Source organism: Leptodactylus fuscus, chromosome 3 (genome assembly GCF_031893055.1).
Source record: "Leptodactylus fuscus isolate aLepFus1 chromosome 3, aLepFus1.hap2, whole genome shotgun sequence".
NCBI lineage: Eukaryota > Metazoa > Chordata > Amphibia > Anura > Leptodactylidae > Leptodactylus > Leptodactylus fuscus.
In genome coordinates, this window is record NC_134267.1 from 59859083 (window position 1) to 59876482 (window position 17400).

Below are 17400 nucleotides of genomic sequence, written 5' to 3' on the forward strand. Positions count from 1 at the left end.
TCTCCATGCTCAATGTGGTACACAGAAGGACAAAGGGCAGAGGTTGAGTCAACTTTAATCCATTTCAACTGGCTGCAAGTGTGATTTAGTTATTGCCACCACCTGTTAGGTGCCTCAGGTAAGTAACAGGTGCTGTTAATTACACAAATTAGAAGAGCATCACATGATTTTTCAAACAGTGCCAATACTTTTGTCCACCCTCTTTTTTATGTTTAGTGTGGAATTATATCCAATTTGGCTTTTTGACAATTCTTTTTGTGGTTTTCCATTGAAAACAAGTTAAATGCAGATAATAATACCAAAGAATTTGTGCTTTCAAGTATTATCTGACAGAATTGCAGGGGTGCCAATACTTTTGGCCAACACTGCCTTAGCTACGCACATTGGTGGGCTGCGCCTACCAACCTGTCACAGCTAACTCATCCTTTGCCTCAGAATTTGATATCGCAGAGTGGTCCAATCCAAAAAAGGTAAATATGCCTCTTCTAAATGCAACTTTGGGGAGTTCACACGGAGTTACGTGCCGCGTGATGTGGCACATAGACGCCGCGGGACCCTTTGCGGGCCGTACACGCTCCCATTGATTTCAATGGGAGCGGGGATCGTATGCGCCGCGCTAGTTTGCGGCCGTGCATTTATTCACGGCCGCAAACTAGCGTGACGCATACGATCCCCGCTCCCATTGAAATCAATGGGAGCGTGTACGGCCCGCAAAGGGTCCCGCGGCGTCTACGTGCCACATCACGCGGCACGTAACTCCGTGTGAACTCCCCCTTTGATGTGGACAAATACAGGAGGTCACTTGAACACATGGGGTGGCACCTAAACCTTCTAGTAGACCATACATTCTAGGAAGCACCCAGACAGGAAACATCATATATTTCAAACTATCTATCTATCTATCTATCTATCTATCTATCTATCTATCTATCTATCTCTATTTATCTGTTCAGCAAAATAATGTTGTTATTATGATTATCAACTAAAGCATCAATGTGCATGAATATTAATGAATATAACAAATGTTTGCAGTCTTCATATTACGACACTGTAAATTTCAATGTCTAAAATAGTTCCTCTAAATACAACTCGGGAATTATGTCATTAGCTGGCTCCTCCTGGATTATCTATATACAAGCTTCGTTAGGCATCAGTTTCCTAAGTACTCTAATTTAAGTAGGAAATTACTTGATAATGACAGTCAGTGAGAACTGTATTAGTGATAATTGATGACTGATTGTGGAAGTATTCTGTGTAACAAGGTGGAGGATAATAACGTCATTCTAATGGCTTGAGACAGATGAAAATAAAGCAAGAATCCCAATGGAAATGGCTCTTGACAACACAACAATGCTTATAAAGGCAGATTTTAAAGGGAAATTGTTACCAGGTTTTGGGGTTCTAGTCCGTCAACATATTATTTATGCTGTTGGTATTTAGGGCTCAAACACTGACAATCTGAGAACCAAGTGGCACTTTATGAGTTCAGGAAGTTTTTATTTGCTGGGTTCTCCTCCAATGACTTCCATAAATGCTGCTGGGATTGAGACTACCAGATTTGGGGCTTGAAACGGATTTATCACCATTTTTTATTCATTTAAACCAGAAACATATAACTTATTTCTTAGGGCATGTTCACACCTGTGCCCAGTCTCTGCTTTAGCCAGTCCGGCAGGTTACCGTCTTCTGCCCCGAGAAACTGGACTGGGGATGGAAACCCGACAGTCAGTTTTCAAACTCATTCACCGTTTTTTTTAACCGAACACAAAGTCAAACATGCAGGACTCTGTGTCTAGTTAGGAAAAAAAAAAAACGGTTTCACTGAAGAGAGGCAGAAAATGCACAAGGGCATTTTCTGCCTCTCTTCAGTGAAACCGTTTTTTTTTTCCCTAACTGGACACAGAGTCCTGCATGTTTGACTTTGTGTTCAGTTAAAAAAAACGGTTTCAATGGGATTTAGATCCGGACTCATTGCTGGCCACTTCAGGACTTTCCAGTGCTTTGTTTCCATTCATTTCTGGGTGCTTTTTGAAGCATGTTTGAGGTCCTTATCCTGCTGGAACACCAATTACCTAGGACGTAAACCCAGCTCTCTGACACAGGACCCTACATTGGCAATCATTTTGGCAATCTTCAGACTTCAAGATGCCTTGCACTGAGTCAAACAACCCCAAAACATGTTCGAACCTCCAACATATTTGACTGTTGGTACTGTGTTCTTTTCCTTGTGGGACTCATTCCATTTTTGGTGAACACTAGAATCATGTGCTTTACGAAAAAGCTCCATCTTGGTCAGCAGTGGGGTCCTGGGTCACCTACCATAGCGTTTCATTTCATATAAATGTTGACAGATAGTTTGTGCTGACACTGATGTACCATGAACCTGCACAGCAGATTGAATATCTTTGGAACTTGATTGGGGCTGCTTATCCACCATCTGGACTATCCTGGCTATCCATCCAATTTCAACCAAGGACATCTACAATGAGTTTGTATTGTTCTCTTTCTGTTTGTGTGGGTTACTTCAGTTTTCTCCCACTCTGCAAAGACATTCAGATAGGGAAATTAAATTAGGAGTCCTGACAATGTCTGTAAAGCGTGCTAAAATATGTTGGCATCTGACAGCTAGAGACTTGACCTAGACCTGCTAGATTGCAGAAGCAGGAGCTTTAAGACTGGTCATACCTGGCCTGTAGCATAAAGTCCAGCACAAAAGCATTGTATGTATACAGCTCTTGTTCAGTAAGTGACCAAGTGACTAACATCAAAAGAGGGGATTAGGCAATTAAACCAATCCCATAAAGCACACACTGGTCAATCACAGATTGCTTCCTTTAAGATAAGAAAGAGCCATTAATATGCCTATAACACAGTATTATGAGACTTTATCAATAAAATTATCTTGAATTGCACCTTTGGTTTAGTAGGTTATCACCAGCGCTCACAAATGTCTGTTTCTTTCAGATCAGTTTGATTTTGTACCATTCAGCAGCTTCTAGCCTAGAAGACACATACCTGGATTGTCAAAACACTAGAAAAGCACGTCATAGTTTTGTACCGATATTTGCACAACCGCTGGAGGTCAGCATACTTGATCCTGACCAACTAATTTATCTTTGTCTACGAAGTGTATTTACCATATGGTGTGACATTGTCTTCTGTTTTGCTTATATCCCTGCGTATATCTAGATATAAATTTATGATACAAAGATTGATCTAATAAGATTAAATTAGGAAATCTGTAGGAAGTTATTAGGGAGTAAATATTAGACAAAACTCAGTATTGTAAATCATTTCTTATTAATAACAGCACCATCTATTTCTTCCACTTAGTAAGTAATTATTCACTTTTATTATCAAATATTTTAATGTTCCGTTGATGCTCCCTCTTAACCACTTCCTGACATCCGCCGGGTGCTTAACTATGGCAGCTGACCGGTAGCCAGACACAGGGCCGCCGATAGGCAAGTACTACTGCTACTGGTGTCAGGGGCCCGGCCAAATTTAAAAATGGGGGGGGGGGCCCGGGCCCCCTGGCGCCGGCAGCAGTCATTGTATGTCCTGTTTGTTTCAACTCAGATCTGCGTCCAGAGGACGCAGATCTGAGTTGAACACATACGTGGCTGAAGCAAGGAGCTGACACAGGTCAGCTCCTCGCTTCGCCGCTGCCCGCCTCTCTCGCTGACACATATGCGGCTGAAGCGAGGAGCTGACCTGTGTCAGCTCCTCGCTTCGCCGCTGTGGCCTCTCTCGCTGACACATATGCGGCTGGCTCGCCGCATATGTGTCAGCGAGAGAGGCCGCAGCGGCGAAGCGAGGAGCTGACACAGGTCAGCTCCTCGCTTCAGCCGCATATGTGTCAGCGTCAGCGAGAGAGGCGGGCAGCGGCGAAGCGAGGAACTGACACATGTCAGCTCGCTTCAGCCGCTGAAGCGGGGAGCTGACCTGTGTCAGCTCCTCACTTTGCCGCTGCCGCCGGCTACCCGGCAGTGTAGACGCGATGTGATGACGTCACATCGCGTCTACAACTGTGCGCCAGTAAGAGAGACAGGCGCGCAGAGAGCAGCGGGGGAACGAGGAAAAGGTAAGTGTAATGTGGATTATGTGGAACGTGAAACTGGGGGCAAATGAAGGAGAGGACGGCATGACACTGGGGGCAGAGATGGAGGGACATGAATCTGGGGGCAGAGATGGAGAGGACGGCATGACACTGGGGGCAGAGATGGAGAGGATGGCATGACACTGGGGGCAGAGATGGAGGGACATGAATCTGAGGGCAGAGATGGAGGGGACATGAATCTGGGGGCAGAGATGGAGGGGACATGAATCTGGGGGCAGAGATGGAGGGGACATGAATCTGGGGGCAGAGATGGAGAGGACATGAATCTGGGGGCAGAGATGGAGGGGACATGAATCTGGGGGCAGAGATGTGGGGACATGAATCTGTGGGCAGAAATGGAGGGGACATGAATCTGGGGACAGAGATGGAGGGGACATGAATCTGTGGGCAGAGATGGGGGGACATGAATCTGGGGGCAGATATGGAGGGGACATGAATCTGGGGGCAGAGATGGAGGGACATGAATCTGGGGCAGAGATGGAGGGGACATGAATCTGGGGGCAGAGATGTGGGGACATGAATCTGTGGGCAGAAATGGAGGGGACATGGATCTGGGGGCAGAGATGGAGGGGATATGAATCTGGGGGCAGAGATGGGGGGACATGAATCTGGGGGCAGAGATGTGGGGACATGAATCTGTGGGCAGAAATGGAGGGGACATGGATCTGGGGGCAGAGATGGAGGGGACATGAATCTGGGGGCAGAGATGGGGGGTCATGAATCTGGGGGCAGAGATGGAGGGACATGAATCTGTGGGCAGAAATGGAGGGGACATGAATCTGGGGGCAGAGATGGGGGGGACATGAATCTAGGGGCAGAGATGGAGGGGACATGAATCTGGGGGCAGAGATGGGGGGACATGAATCTGGGGGCAGAGATGGAGGGGACATGAATCTGGGGGCAGAGATGGAGGGACATGAATCTGGGGGGCAGAGATGGAGGGGACATGAATCTGGGGGCAGAGATGTGGGGACATGAATCTGTGGGCAGAAATGGAGGGGACATGGATCTGGGGGCAGAGATGGAGGGGATATGAATCTAGGGGCAGAGATGGGGGGACATGAATCTGGGGGCAGAGATGTGGGGACATGAATCTGTGGGCAGAAATGGAGGGGACATGGATCTGGGGCAGAGATGGAGGGGACATGAATCTGGGGGCAGAGATGGGGGGTCATGAATCTGGGGGCAGAGATGGAGGGACATGAATCTGGGGGCAGAAATGGAGGGGACATGAATCTGGGGGCAGAGATGGGGGGACATGAATCTGGGGGCAGAGATGGGGGGACATGAATCTGGGGGCAGAGATGGGGGGACATGAATCTGGGGGCAGAGATGGAGGGGACATGAATCTGGGGGCAGAGATGGAGGGACATGAATCTGGGGGGCAGAGATGGAGGGGACATGAATCTGGGGACAGAGATGTGGGGACATGAATCTGTGGGCAGAAATGGAGGGGACATAAATCTGGGGGCAGAGATGGAGGGGACATGAATCTGGGGGCAGAGATGGAGGGACATGAATCTGGGGGCAGAAATGGAGGGGACATGGATCTGGGGGCAGAGATGGAGGGGACATGAATCTTGGGGCAGAGATGGGGGGACATGAATCTGGGGGCAGAGATGGAGGGACATGAATCTGTGGGCAGAGATGGAGGGGACATGAATCTTGGGGCAGAAATGGAGGGGACATGAATCTGGGGGCAGAGATGGGGGGGACATGAATCTGGGGGCAGAGATGGGGGGGACATGAATCTGGGGGCAGAGATGGGGGGACATGAATCTGGGGGCAGAGATGGAGGGAACATGAATCTGGGGGCAGATGAAGGGTGTATATGAAGCTGGGGGAGAGACGGAGGGGGGACATATAATTTACGGGTGACTGTAGGAGGATTATACAGTGTGCGGGCACATGAAAAATTAATGAGTGGGCGGAGTCAACATAACAGTGGGTGGGGCTAAACTTCCCACGGCGCGCAAAGCGCGCCGCACATTTTATCCCTCTTTTGGTTCTTCAAAAGTTGGGAGGTATGGGTACAGGGGGCAATGGAAAGATGTTAGAGGGTGGACGGGGGGGATTGTTGGGACATCGGGTGTGCGGCACTGCGGAGAGGGAACTGGGGCAATAATATATAATATATACGTTTTTAGCTGGAGAATAATAATGATGTAGGCTGCTATGCTACTAGTATAGCAGCCTGTTTGGGGGTGGGACTTTCACTTTAAAGGAGTATTCACGTTGCGTTTTTGGCCTCCCTTGCCGAGATATGTTGGTAACCAGTCACAATCAGCTCCCCACTTATCCCTGCACGGAGAACTGCAGGCCCCCCTTTTTTTTAATGGCCAGTTATTCGTGCAGGGATAAGTTGACAGCTGATTTTGACTGGTTACCAACGTATCCCGGCAAGGGAGGCCAAAAACGCAATGTGAATAAGCCCTGAGGATTTATTAGGAGAGCTCTTATAGATGGTGTTGGCTCTCTATAGGCGCTGTCACACGTAGCAGATTTTACCTGCAAATCGAATCTGATTAAGCCTTGTAATGCTGCTAAATAAAGGGAAATGTAATACAGAATTGGTATGACGCAAAACAAGGTCGTTTTAAAATGGCAGGGGGGGGGGGGCAGACACTTAGGCTGTATGGGGCCCCAAAATTCCTGATGGCGGCCCTACATATGCGGCTGAAGCGAGGAGCTGACCTGTGTCAGCTCCTCGCTTCGCCGCTGCAGCCTTTCTCGCTGACACATATGCGGCTGGCTCGCCGCATATGTGTCAGCGAGAGAGGCTGCAGCGGCGAAGCGAGGAGCTGACACAGGTCAGCTCCTCGCTTCAGCCGCATATGTGTCAGCGTCAGCGAGAGAGGCGGGCAGCGCGAAGCGAGGAACTGACACAGGTCAGCTTGCTTCAGCCGCTGAAGCGGGGAGCTGACCTATGTCAGCTCCTCACTTCGCTGCTGCCGCCGGCTACCCGGCTGTGTAGACGCGATGTGATGACGTCACATCGCGTCTACAACTTTGCGCCAGTAAGAGAGACAGGCGCGCCATGACTTATCTATTATCTTTCTACACTAAAATAGGTCTGTTTGACGTTAAAATCAGTAAGATTATGGAACTTTCTACAAGAAGGAGTTGTGATGAGCATTCATTGAGAAAATTCATAAGGAGACAAGAAATGTATATATATATATATATATATATATATATATATATATATATATATATATATATATATACCCCTTCTTGTACTGCACTGTAATATTATGTAGCTATTATGCACAGCTACATGTTCTATACTCCAGCATGTTCTATACTCCATTGCGCTCTGTGACCTACTTTAGCACATGAACTATTGCAGTATATTTTATAGGGGATCCAGTGATTCATTGTTCAACTCCCCTTGTCAGACAAAAAGGTGTAAAAAGTAAAAAAAAAAAAAAATTATTTCAAATAAAAATAAAATAAACAAAAATTTTAATATTTCAGAGCACCCTATTTGTAAAGGTCCAAACGATGAAAATACTGTATAATGAATGACATAAAAAAAGTGTGCACATTTATTGGGTTAAGTAGTCTCCCACTAAAAAGCTCACCCTGCAAGAACGAACGTTTACATATCTAAGTCAACAACAACACAAAAATAAAAGTGATGGTTGTCAAAATATGGTGCCCCTGCAAATTTTTCATTTCATAAAAAGGCCTTTAATTTAGGTTGGAAAAGATAACAAAACCTATATAAAATGGAAAATCGCTATAATCATAATGACCTGTCAGAATAGGTTGTCATGTCATTTTTAACATGAGTAAACATTAAAAAAAAAACATTAAAAAAATGATAGAATTGAAGTTTGTTTCACAAAGTCAGCCCAAACATTAATAAAAGCTAAAAAAAAAATATATTGCGCCATCCAAAAATATAAATTAACCACACAAGAAAATGCTCTATGACAACAGAAAAATAAAAAACTTAGTGATTTCAAGTTTGACAGCTAAAAATTATAGATTAACTTTTAAAAATTGAGGAATTTAAATGAAGATATTTGTAAATACCATGTAGTATTGTTCCTTTAGATGTACTTATTTAGATAGAGTTATCGATAGGTATATCTACAGGTATAAACTTTTTTAATGACCATTACAGAGTTGCATAGCTTTTCATTAAGTATCCCAATTTCTGACAAATTAAAGCAGTCAAAATCCTTCAATACCGTGTCCCTCCTCTGCCATGACTTATCTATTATCTTTCTACACCAAAATAGGTCTGTTTGACGTTAAAATTAGAGATGAGCGAACAGTGTTCTATCGAACTCATGTTCGATCGGATATTAGGCTGTTCGGCATGTTCAAATCGAATCGAACACCGCGTGGTAAAGTGCGCCATTACTCGATTCCCCTCCCACCTTCCCTGGTGCCTTTTTTGCTCCAATAACAGCGCAGGGTAGGTGGGACAGGAACTACGACACCGGTGACGTTGAAAAAAGTAGGCAAAACCCATTGGCTGCCGAAAACATGTGACCTCTAATTTAAAAGAACAGCGACACCCAGCTTCGCGTCATTCTGAGCTTGCAATTCACCGGGGACGGAGGTTTCCGTCCAGTTAGCTAGGGGTTAGATTCTGGGTAGGCAGGGACAGGCTAGGATAGGAAGGAGAAGACAACCAACAGCTCTTATAAGAGCTAAATTCCAGGGAGAAGCTTGTCAGTGTAACGTGGCACTGACGGGCTCAATCGCCGCAACCCAGCTTTCCGCAGATCCTGAATGGAATACACTGACAGTGTATTCCCGTATACCCGATATATACCCCCGATACCCGTTCCAACGGTGTGCCCCCCCACCTTCACCCCAGAAATACCCTGCAAGTCCCCTAGCAATAGAATTGGGGCTATATACACCCACTATTTTTGCTACTGGTATATAGTGCCATTGTCTGACTGGGAATTCAAAGAATATATTGGGGTTACAAATACCCTCATTTCTTGCTACTGCCATATAGTGCCAGTTTCTGACTGGTAATTCAAAGAATATATTGGGGTTATAAATACCCTCATTTCTTGCTACTGGTATATAGTGCCATTGTCTGACTGGGAATTCAAAGAATATATTGGGGTTATAAATACCCTCATTTCTTGCTACTGGTATATAGTGCCATTGTCTGACTGGGAATTCAAAGAATATATTGGGGTTACGTGCACCCACAATTTTTGCTACTGGTATACAGTGCCAATTTCTAACTGGGAATTCAAAATGCGCAAGGCTCCCGGAAAGGGACGTGGATGAGGCCGTGGGCGAGGTCGGGGGAATGGTTCTGGGGAGCAAGGTAGCAGTGAAGCCACAGGGCGTCCCGTGCCTACTCCTGTGGGGCAGCAAGCATTGCGCCACTCCACAGTGCCAGGGTTGCTTGCCACATTAACTAAACTGCAGGGTACAAACCTTAGTAGGCCCGAGAACCAGGAACAGGTCTTGCAATGGCTGTCAGAGAACGCTTACAGCACATTGTCCAGCAGCCAGTCAGACTCTGCCTCCTCTCCTCCTATTACCCAACAGTCTTGTCCTCCTTCCTCCCAAAATTCCCAAGCTTCACAGAACAATAACCCCAACTGTCCCTGCTCCCCAAAGCTGTTCTCCGCTCCTTTCATTGTCCCTCAACCTGCCTCTCCACGTCACGATTCCACGAACCTAACAGAGGAGCATCTGTGTCCAGATGCTCAAACACTAGAGTCTCCTCCATCTCCGTTCGATTTGGTGGTGGATGACCAGCAACCCACCCTCATCGACGATGATGTGACGCAGTTGCCGTCAGGGCATCCAGTTGACCGGTGCATTGTGCGGGAGGAGGAGATGAGACAGGAGTTGGAAGAGGAAGTGGTGGATGATGAGGACACTGACCCGACCTGGACAGGGGGGATGTCAAGCGGGGAAAGTAGTGTGGATGTTGAGGCAAGTGCAGCACCAAAAAGGGTAGCTAGAGGCAGAGGCAGAGGTCAGCAGCTTAGGCGAAGCCAGGCCACACCCGGAATCTCCCAAGATGTTCCAGTTCGTACCCAGCCCCGAAAAACTCCCACCTCGAGGGCACGTTTCTCGAAGGTGTGGAGTTTTTTCAAGGAATGCGCCGAGGACAGATATAGTGTTGTCTGCACAATTTGCCTCTCGAAATTGATTAGGGGCTCTGAGAAGAGCAACCTGTCCACCACTTCAATGCACCGTCATTTGGAATCCAAGCACTGGAATCAGTGGCAGGCAGCAACGGCAGGACAAAGGCCGCCTGCCGTTCACGCCACTGCCACTGCCTCTGCCACTGCCTCTGCCTCTGCCACTGCCACTGCTGACTGTGCTGGCGATGCACTCCAGAGGACGAGCCAGGACACCACTTCATCTGCCTCTGCCACTTTGTTGACTTCTCCCTCATCCTCCCCTGTTCCTGTCTTATCTCCTTCTCCTGCACCATCAAAGGCACCATCAGGCGCTTCTTTACAACAACCCACCATCTCTCAGACATTGGAGCGGTGGCAGAAATACACTGCTAACCACCCACACGCGCAAGCCTTGAACACCAACATCGCTAAACTGCTGGCCCAGGAGATGTTGGCGTTCCGGCTTGTTGAAACTCCCGCCTTCCTGGACCTGATGGCAACTGCGGCACCTCGCTATGCCGTCCCTAGCCGTCACTACTTCTCCCAGTGTGCCGTCCCCGCCTTGCACCAGCACGTGTCACTCAACATCAGACGGGCCCTTAGTTCCGCGCTTTGCACAAAGGTCCACTTGACCACCGACACGTGGACAAGTGCATGCGGACAGGGACGCTACATTTCACTGACGGCACACTGGGTGAATGTAGTTGAGGCTGGGACTGCTTCCCAAACTGGCCCGGTGTACCTCGTCTCCCCGCCTAACATTCCTGGCAGGGACACGAGAAGAACACCCCCCTCCTCCTCCTCCTCTACCGCCTCCTCCTCCGCCACCGCCTCCTCCTCCGCCACCGCCTCCTCCTCCGCTGTTAGATTGACCCCAGCTACGAGTTGGAAACGTTGCAGCACTGGCGTTGGTAGACGTCAGCAGGCTGTGCTGAAGCTGATCAGCTTGGGGGACAGACAGCACACTGCCTCCGAGGTGAGGGATGCCCTCCTCGATGAGACGGCAATATGGTTTGAGCCGCTGCACCTGGGCCCAGGCATGGTCGTTTGTGATAACGGCCGGAACCTGGTAGCAGCTCTGGAGCTTGCCGGACTCCAACATGTTCCATGCCTGGCCCACGTCTTCAACCTAGTGGTGCAACGTTTCCTAAAGAGCTACCCCAATGTTCCAGAGCTACTGGTGAAAGTGCGGCACATGTGCGCCCACTTTCGCAAGTCGACAGTAGCCGCTGCTAGCTTAAAATCTCTCCAGCAACGCCTGCATGTGCCACAACACCGGCTTTTGTGCGACGTCCCCACACGCTGGAACTCAACGTTTCAGATGTTGAATAGAGTGGTTGAGCAGCAGAGACCTTTGATGGAATACCAGCTACAAAACCCTAGGGTGCCACAAAGTCAGCTGCCTCAGTTTCACATCCATGAGTGGCCATGGATGAGAGACCTTTGTGACATCCTACGGGTCTTTGAGGAGTCCACAAGGAGGGTGAGCTCTGAGGATGCGATGGTGAGCCTTACAATCCCGCTCTTGTGTGTTCTGAGAGAATCCCTGATTGACATCAGGGATAACTCAGATCACACAGAGGAGTTAGGGATAGCATCCGATCCGTCACAGCTGGAGAGTAGGTCCACACATCTGTCCGCTTCACTGCGTTTAATGGAGGAGGAGGAGGAGGAGGAAGAAGAGTTGTCCGATGATGTGATGGTGATACAGGAGGCTTCCGGGCAACTTCGAATCGTCCCATTGTTGCAGCGCGGATGGGTAGACATGGAGGATGAGGAGGAAATAGAGATTGAACTTTCCGGTGGGGCCAGAGGAGTCATGCCAACTAACACTGTGGCAGACATGGCTGAGTTCATGTTGGGGTGCTTTACAACCGACAAGCGTATTGTCAAAATCATGGAGGACAACCAGTACTGGATCTTTGCTATCCTTGACCCCCGGTATAAAAACAACATCTCGTCTTTTATTCCGGTAGAGGGGAGGGCCAATCGCATCAATGCTTGCCACAGGCAATTGGTGCAGAATATGATGGAGATGTTTCCAGCATGTGACGTTGGCGGCAGGGAGGGCAGTTCCTCCAGTGGGCAACCAAGTTCTCACCGGTCCACACAAACGAGGGGCACACTGTCTAAGGTCTGGGACACCTTGATGGCACCCCCTCGCCAAAGTGCCGCCACGGAGGGTCCTAGTGTCACCAGGCGTGAGAAGTATAGGCGCATGTTGCGGGAATACCTTTCCGACCACAGCCCTGTCCTCTCCGACCCCTCTGCGCCCTACACGTATTGGGTGTCGAAGTTGGACCTGTGGCTTGAACTTGCCCTATATGCCTTGGAGGTGCTGTCCTGTCCTGCCGCCAGCGTCCTATCTGAGAGGGTGTTCAGTGCAGCCGGTGGTATCATCACTGACAAGCGCACCCGTCTGTCAGCTGAGAGTGCCGACCGGCTCACTTTGATAAAAATGAACCACCACTGGATAGAGCCTTCATTTTTGTGTCCACCTGTGTAAAGCACCCCAACATGAAACTCCATGTCTGTACTCAACCTCTCCAATTCCTCCGCATCCTCATACTCATCCACCATAAGCGTTGCACAATTCTGCTAATACTAGGCTCCCTCCACCCTGATTTCCCCCAACTCTGCTGGTTAGAGGCTCCCTCCACCCTGATTTCCACCAACTCTGCTGGTTAGAGGCTCCCTCCACCCTGCTTTCCCACAACTCTGCTGGTTAGAGGCTCCCTCCACCCTGCTTTCCCACAACTCTGCTGGTTAGAGGCTCCCTCCACCCTGATTTCCACCAACTCTGCTGGTTAGAGGCTCCCTCCACCCTGCTTTCCCACAACTCTGCTGGTTAGAGGCTACCTCCACCCTGATTTCCACCAACTCTGCTGGTTAGAGGCTCCCTCCACCGTGAATTGGTCCAAACTGGGCTGTTTAGAGGCTCCCTCCACCATGAATTGGTCCAAACTGGGGTTTTTAGAGGCTCCCTCCACCATGAATTGGTCCAAACTGGGCTGGTTAGAGGCTCCCTCCACCATGAATTTGCCCAAACTGGGCTGTTTAGAGGCTCCCTCCACCATGAATTTGCCCAAACTGGGCTGTTTAGAGGCTCCCTCCACCATGAATTGGTCCAAACTGGGGTTTTTAGAGGCTCCCTTCACCATGAATTGGTCCAAACTGGGCTGTTTATAGGCTCCCTCCACCATGAATTGGTCCAAACTGGGCTGTTTAGAGGCTCCCTCCACCATGAATTGGTCCAAACCGGGGTTTTTAGAGGCTCCCTCCACCATGAATTGGTCCAAACTGGGCTGGTTAGAGGCTCCCTCCACCATGAATTTGCCCAAACTGGGCTGTTTAGAGGCTCCCTCCACCATGAATTTGCCCAAACTGGGCTGTTTAGAGGCTCCCTCCACCATGAATTGGTCCAAACTGGGGTTTTTAGAGGCTCCCTCCACCATGAATTGGTCCAAACTGGGCTGTTTAGAGGCTCCCTCCACCATGAATTGGTCCAACTGGGGTTTTTAGAGGCTCCCTCCACCATGAATTGATCCAAACTGGGCTGGTTAGAGGCTCCCTCCACCATGAATTTGCCCAAACTGGGCTGTTTAGAGGCTCCCTCCACCATGAATTTGCCCAAACTGGGCTGTTTAGAGGCTCCCTCCACCATGAATTGGTCCAAACTGGGGTTTTTAGAGGCTCCCTCCACCATGAATTGGTCCAAACTGGGCTGTTTAGAGGCTCCCTCCACCATGAATTGGTCCAAACTGGGGTTTCTAGAGGCTCCCTCCACCATGAATTGGTCCAAACTGGGCTGGTTAGAGGCTCCCTCCACCATGAATTTGCCCAAACTGGGCTGTTTAGAGGCTCCCTCCACCATGAATTTGCCCAAACTGGGCTGTTTAGAGGCTCCCTCCACCATGAATTGGTCCAAACTGGGCTGTTTAGAGGCTCCCTCCACCATGAATTGGTCCAAACTGGGCTGTTTAGAGGCTCCCTCCACCATGAATTGGTCCAAACCGGGGTTTTTAGAGGCTCCCTCCACCATGAATTGGTCCAAACTGGGCTGGTTAGAGGCTCCCTCCACCATGAATTTGCCCAAACTGGGCTGTTTAGAGGCTCCCTCCACCATGAATTTGCCCAAACTGAGCTGTTTAGAGGCTCCCTCCACCATGAATTGGTCCAAACTGGGGTTTTTAGAGGCTCCCTCCACCATGAATTGGTCCAAACTGGGGGTTTTTAGAGGCTCCCTCCACCATGAATTTGCCCAAACTGGGCTGTTTAGAGGCTCCCTCCATCATGAATTGGTCCAAACTGGGGTTTTTAGAGGCTCCCTCCACCATGAATTGGTCCAAACTGGGGTTTTTAGAGGCTCCCTCCACCATGAATTGGTCCAAACTGGGGTTTTTAGAGGCTCCCTCCACCATGAATTTGCCCAAACTGGGCTGTTTAGAGGCTCCCTCCACCATGAATTTGCCCAAACTGGGCTGTTTAGAGGCTCCCTCCACCATGAATTGGTCCAAACTGGGGTTTTTAGAGGCTCCCTCCACCATGAATTGGTCCAAACTGGGGGTTTTTAGAGGCTCCCTCCACCATGAATTTGCCCAAACTGGGCTGCTTAGAGGCTCCCTCCATCATGAATTGGTCCAAACTGGGGTTTTTAGAGGCTCCCTCCACCATGAATTGGTCCAAACTGGGGTTTTTAGAGGCTCCCTCCACCATGAATTGGTCCAAACTGGGGTATTTAGAGGCTCCCTCCACCATGAATTTGCCCAAACTCTGCTGGTTAGAGGCTCAATCCACCTTGATTTTCAAAACAAATGTTGGTGCCAACCTCAACTTACTACAAGGGCCAAATTCACTGCTGGTGACAAGCTCTCCTCACTGCAAGTGCCAAATACACATGTTTCAAGGTGTTTTCCTACTGTCAGAGAGGTGGTATTGAGTGTGTAAAGTGTGTAGTTGTTAGGCTGTGATGTTGGGGTAATAGAGGGTCTTTGGTGTGTTAGATGCCCCCAGACATGCTTCCCCTGCTGTCCCAGTGTCATTCCAGAGGTGTTGGCATCATTTCCTGGGTTGTCTTAGTGGACTTGGTGACCCTCCAGACACGGATTTGGGTTTCCCCCTTAACGAGTATCTGTTCCCCATAGACTATAATGGGGTTCGAAACCCGTTCGAACACACGAACATTGAGCGGCTGTTCGAATCGAATTTCGAACCTCGAACATTTTAGTGTTCGCTCATCTCTAGTTAAAATCAGTAAGATTATGGAACTTTCTACAAGAAGGAGTTGTGATGAGCATTCATTGAGAAAATTCATAAGGAGACAAGAAATGTATATATATCTCCCTATATTATAAAAATGAATTTCTGTCTGTCTGTCTGTCTGTCTGTCTGTGCTCTAATGCGAACCAAACGACTGGACCGATCTTCACCAAATTTGGTACAGAGATACTTCAGATATCCGGGAAGGTTTAAGACGAGACTCCAACTCGCTCGGACGTACCGTTGCTGAGATACAGCATTTCAAACACAGTGCCCCCCCCCCCTTAGCCAATACAAACCTGCAAGACTTTCACTCATATTCCAACTGCAATACACACGGCCACTCCACATGTACAATACATCACTGATATCCAAACTGAGATACACGCATCAGAGGATTAGATACACAGATCAGCACACAGTATCACACACCAGAGGATTAGATACACGGGTCTGCACACAGTCCCACAAACCAGAGAATTAAATACGCACTTCTGCACACAGTTCCACACACTGAAGGATTTGATACGTACATCTGCACACGGTTCCACATACCGAAGGATTAGATACAGGAATCTACACACAGTTCCACACTCCAGAGGATTAGATACGCGCGTCTGCACACATTTGTACACGCCATAGGATTAGATACACGCATCTGCACAGAGTACCACATGCCTTAGGATTAGATACACGCGTCTACACACATTTCCACACTCCAGAGGATTAGATACACGCTGAAGGATTAGATACGCGCCTCTTCACACAATACCACACAGGGAAAGATTAGATACGTGTGTGTGCACACAGTACCACACTTTGGAGGATTAGATACATGCCTCTGCACACAGTACCACAAGCCAGAGAATTAGATACGCGTCTCAGCACACAGTACCACATGGGGGAGGATTAGATACGTGCATCTACACACAGTACCACATGCCATAGGATTATATACGCGCGTCTGCACACAGTACCACATGCTGGGGGATTGGATACATGCGTCTACACACAGTTCCACACACTGTAGGATTAGATACGCACCTCTTCACACAATACCACACAGGGGAGGATTAGATACACGTGTCTTCACACAGTTGTACACGCCATAGGATTAGATACACGCGTCTTCACACAGTACCACATGCAGTAGGATTAGATACTTGCGTCTACACACAGTTCCACACGCCGAAGGATTAGATACGCGCCTCTTCACACAATACCACACAGGGGAGGATTAGATATGTGTGTGTGCACATAGTACCACACTTTGGAGGATTAGATACATGCCTCTGCACACAGTACCACAAGCCAGAGAATTAGATACGCGTCTCAGCACACAGTACCACATGGGGGAGGATTAGATACGCGCGTCTACACACAGTACCACATGCCATAGGATTATATATGCGCATCTGCACACAGTACCACATGCTGGGGGATTGGATACATGCGTCTACACACAGTTCCACACACTGTAGGATTAGATACGCACCTCTTCACACAATACCACACAGGGGAGGATTAGATACAAGTGTCTTCACACAGTTGTACACGCCATAGGATTAGATACACGCGTCTGCACACAGTACCACATGGGGGAGGATTAGATACGTGCGTCTGCAGAGTACCACATGCCGTAGGATTAGATACACACGTCTACACACAGTTCCACACTCCAGAGGATTAGATACGCGCGTCTGCACACAGTTGTACACGCCATAGAATTAGATACACGCGTCTGCACACAGTACCACATGCAGTAGGATTAGATATGCGACTCTTCACACAGTACCACACAGGGGAGGATTAGATACGTGTGTGCACACAGTATCACACTTTGGAGGATTAGATACATGCCTCTGCACACAGTACCACAAGCCAGAGAATTAGATACGC

The 17400-nt window shown here is 48.6% G+C and overlaps 2 pseudogenes; both read left to right on the forward strand.

Moving 5' to 3' along the window:
* The first annotated feature begins 3746 nt into the window (after nucleotides 1-3746).
* On the forward strand, nucleotides 3747-3857 carry LOC142198709 (small nucleolar RNA SNORA17; annotated as a pseudogene).
* Nucleotides 3858-6846: 2989 nt separating this feature from the next.
* LOC142198713 (small nucleolar RNA SNORA17) lies at nucleotides 6847-6957 on the forward strand (annotated as a pseudogene).
* The last annotated feature ends 10443 nt before the right edge of the window (nucleotides 6958-17400 follow it).